Source organism: Cibotium barometz, chromosome 26, assembly GCF_041138505.1.
Source record: "Cibotium barometz isolate CiBa-2024 chromosome 26, ASM4113850v1, whole genome shotgun sequence".
In the NCBI taxonomy this organism is placed as follows: Eukaryota; Viridiplantae; Streptophyta; class Polypodiopsida; order Cyatheales; family Cibotiaceae; genus Cibotium; species Cibotium barometz.
The window spans coordinates 56,084,740-56,088,968 of record NC_141071.1 but is presented as its reverse complement, the minus strand read 5'-3'; the positions used below and the strand labels follow the sequence as shown (position 1 = coordinate 56,088,968).

Sequence of the window (4,229 nt, the reverse complement as noted above, 5' to 3'; positions counted from 1 at the left end):
AGAGTAGGAGGAAGAACCTTCACTTGCCGCAACTGTGGAAAGCCAAGACACATGGCAAGAGACTGCTCTACAGCAAACCCAGTGTGAAGAAGGAACGACATCGGCAAACTTCATGGAGGCTCCAAAGGAAGTGGAGTCGGATCATCTTTTCTGAGAGAGAGAGAGAGAGAGAAACCCCACAACCCAATGTAACCTGCCCCAACAAAGTAAAACCACCTCTGAGAGCCACCGATGATGTAGGCCACGTGGTAGATGTATGTGTGAGCGCTTTAGTCAAGGTCACAGGCACTTGTAGTATCCTTGGATACATAGAGAGAGAAAGTGTCAAGGACTATGAGTTTAGGGACTTGAGGCACTGGTCGCGGGCTATCAAGTAAGAGAGAAACTTAGTACAGGGTCCAAGTGTGCTAGAGAGTATTCACTTGCGGGGAGGTGTTGAAATATACAAGTGAATAGGGTGTGTGCGGGAATCAGCCCTTGGAAAGAGACTATAAAAGAGAATCTGTAAATGTGAGAGAACCTGTGAAAAGATGAGAAGAATCTACTGGGAGAGAATAAAGGGTAGCATGAGAAGATTTAAGAAGTGTGGAGATATTCTAGGAGAGGTGGAGATATTCTGGGAGAGGTGGAGAGAATCAAGCAAAAGAGGTGGATTGAATCAAGGAGAGGTCAGTGGGATTAGATGCTTGGATGTAAACTCTATAAATTGAGGCATTGGCCTAATGAGAATTTGTTGGTTTTTTATTATCGATGCCTACATTAATCTATTTGTTAATTACTCACTAATCACGTCTTAATTATTATCTAATCACTTTGTTAATGATGTTTGGGCACTTGTAGTAGCCTTGGACACATAGAGAGAGAGAGTGTCAACAAGGACTATGAGTTTAGGGACTTGAGGCACTGGTTGTGCGGGCTATCAAGTAAGAGAGAAACTTGGTACAGGGTGACTTGGTCCAGGTATGCTAGAGAGTATTCACTTGAGGGGAGGTGTTGAAATATACAGGTGAATAGGGTGTGTGCGAGAACAAGCCCTTGGCAAGAGGCTGTAAAAGAGAATCTGTAAATGTGAGAGAACCTGTGAAAAGGTGAGAAGAATCTACTAGGAGAGAATAAAGGGTAGCATGAGAAGATTTAGGAAGTGTGTAGATATTCTCGGAGAGGTGGAGAGAATCAAGCAAAAGAGGTGGAGTGAATTATGGAGAAATCGGTGGGATTAGATGCTTGGATATAAACTCTATAAATTGAGGCATTGGCCTAATGAGAATTTGCTGGTTTTTTATTATCCATGCCTATATTAAGCTATTCACTAATCACTCTTAATTATTATCTAATCACTTTGTTAATGATATTGATTCTAGCATTTGATCCACCATAGCTCATCACATTGCTGTAATTTTAACAATACGTAACCATGCCAATTCGACGTATAACTCGAAATGGACCATAATATCTAGGAGATAATTTCGAGTATTTTCTCGTTGATAAAGTCTGAGAGTCTTTAGGAACTTTTAAATAAACCAATGCTCCTGGTTCAAAAGATCGAGATGAGCGTCCTCTATCAGCATAAAACCGTGCTCTATCTTGAGCACTCCTGATAGAATCTCGCATATCCTGCATATCATGCAAGAAATCCCTCAATGCATTGGTTATTAAAAGATGTCATATCAAGAAGTGGTTACAAGAGGGCTAGTGGGGAGTTAGGATCTTGTGGAGGTTATGGGAGTCCAATAGTCACCCAAGAGTCACATGATTGGATGGCTATATAAAGCCCCTCTTGTATGCAAAGTTGGACATAATATACACAAGATGATGGATATGGAATACACTATATTATTCTACTTGTATCTTTTATCTTGTTCTTGATCCATGTCTCCTACTCCATGCTCATGTGTACATGTGTACTCCATGGCTATGTATGTAGGAGAATGCTTTTTTTCCCATGTTGGCAAGGTCATGCTAACAATTTGGCAATCACGGTGAGACGAGAAGCTTTGATCTTCTCCTTGCTCACAAGCTCTTGATTGGAAGTCTAATGCTTAATCCTTGAGCATTTCTTATCGAAAGGTAGTTTTTTCTTGATTTTCTTGGTTATAGAATACCCATAATATTTATCTTTTCTCTCAATTCCCCATGAGAAGGAAGATTAGCATGATTAGAGTACTAGTGAGCTTTGCACAACTTGTTTTGTTTGGAACAAGGAAATATCTTTAGGTTTTACAAACTGTCATGTGTGCTCAATGAGTAGTTGGGAGAACAGTGGGGACAGATCTCTTCAATTCATGTTGAGAGAAGAAATTTTGCAGAAGTCACTTTTTGATGTGAACTCTCACTCAGCCTGACTCAGTGAAGAATCTACAAATTTTATTCTCCATAATCTATAGAAACACACACAAAACAAGGCAGTTAATCCTCCACATCAAGTCTTGGTCGCCTCAAAGAATAGTTACAATCACAGAGCATCATGCTGTTGGCCATGCCCGTAAATTCAGAAGAGCCTTTTCTATCATCTGTGCATTGCCCTATGGCCTAATCATGATCATACAGCTTTGGGACTCAGCATCTCCGTGCAAGGTCAGGACAATGAAAGGCCACTCTGCTCGAGTTGGAAGTTTGGCATGGAATGGTGACCCGATTGTAAGCTCAGACAGCCGTGATAGCTCCATCTTCAACCATGACGTATGTATGAGAGATCACATCACGGCAAAGATGAGTGCCCGCGACGAAGATAGTTTGTGGGTTGAAGTGGTGTTTGTCTAGGCAATAGCTTGCTAGTGGGGGCAACGACAATCTACTACACATTTGGGACGCCTCCAGGATGGCAAGCAGCTCTCCTAGCTCGTATCACTATTGATTTGATGAACACCAGGCCACCATGAAAGAATTGCGTGATGCCCGTTTCAGAGCAACCTGGTGGGGGAACCGCAGACCGTTGCATAAAATTTTGGAATACCAAGACGGGTGCATGTTTAAACAGTGTGGATACAAACTCTCAAGTGTGTGCTTTGCAATGGAGCCGGCATGAGAAGGAGATTTTAAGCTCACATCGGTTCAATCAAAATCAACTGTGTCTATGGAAATACCCATCAATGGTGAAGATGGCGGAGTTACGGGGCGACACATCAAGGGTGCTGCACATGGCCCAGAGTCCGGATGGTTACACTGTTACATCAGCTGCCTGCGGGGATGAGGCCCTTCAATTTTGGCAAGTAATCAAGTCCAAAGGTGGAGAGTCATCCAGTGATGGCATGAACAACATCAGCTGCTCTATGATTCGCTTAGTCTTGCGGGGCGGGCTGCTTGACAGATATAGGAAATGTCAACTTTCCAGACTGTTCGGGTGTCTTGACAATGTCTTTGGTAATATCCCTCCAAGCTCTGCATATTGAAGCACATGCAACAACAACCTTGCTTGAAGGCCAGGTGCTTTCACTCTCTTCAATTCTTTGGATGATGTCCCTTAGCTGCTCCGGGGCATACTGGCCTAGCAGCTCTATTGTGGTATGAGCACAGTGTCAGCTTTGTTGTATCCTCTCTCATCATATATTCCACTATGTGACCACCTTTCACACATTGAAACCCACAGATTAACCCCTTCATAGGCCTCTGAACCAGTGATAATGCTGCACCGAATGCAATGCCCAAACAGAAGGTGACCTTAAATCTCTTCGTGAAGCCTCTCTCCTTCAGCCCCATTGATGTATAGAGAGGCCTGTAGTAACGGATGATGCTGCTAAAGCGGCATTACCTGAGCATCTGAAAACTGTCTTCTTTTGTTCAAAAAAGAATTCGCTGAAAACTTAGACTAGATGCCAATGCAGGACTGCAACAAGAAAGCTAGAGAGGAGAAAAAAATTGATCGGGAACCCTAAGGAGCTCGAGAAATGAAGAAAACCCACGGAAAAGGGCAGCAACATGGCCTTCGTTTCGTGAAAAAATTGGGCCTTTGGCCCCTCAACTTTTAGAGAAAGGGCTGGTGATCAACGCCTCCGCTCACCGGCTGTGGGCGGTGGCTGTCGGACAGTGTTTGGCTTGCAAAGGATAATCATGTCATCAAAATGTCTTAGCCTTTGAGAGAGCGACCAACCGGTATAGAAAGGAAAATATGATAGAATTCTCATAGACAGGAAAATATGATAGAATTCTCATAAATGAAAAAAATATAACTAATGTGCTTGGGTAGTAGTTTTTTATAGCATAGAAATTGAAATTAAGTCGAATACAAATAG

At 42.6% G+C, this 4,229-nt stretch overlaps 1 pseudogene; it reads left to right on the top strand.

Annotated features, from left to right (window-relative positions):
- The first annotated feature begins 2,535 nt into the window (after window positions 1–2,535).
- Window positions 2,536–3,389, top strand: LOC147624124 (cell division cycle 20.2, cofactor of APC complex pseudogene; annotated as a pseudogene).
- The last annotated feature ends 840 nt before the right edge of the window (window positions 3,390–4,229 follow it).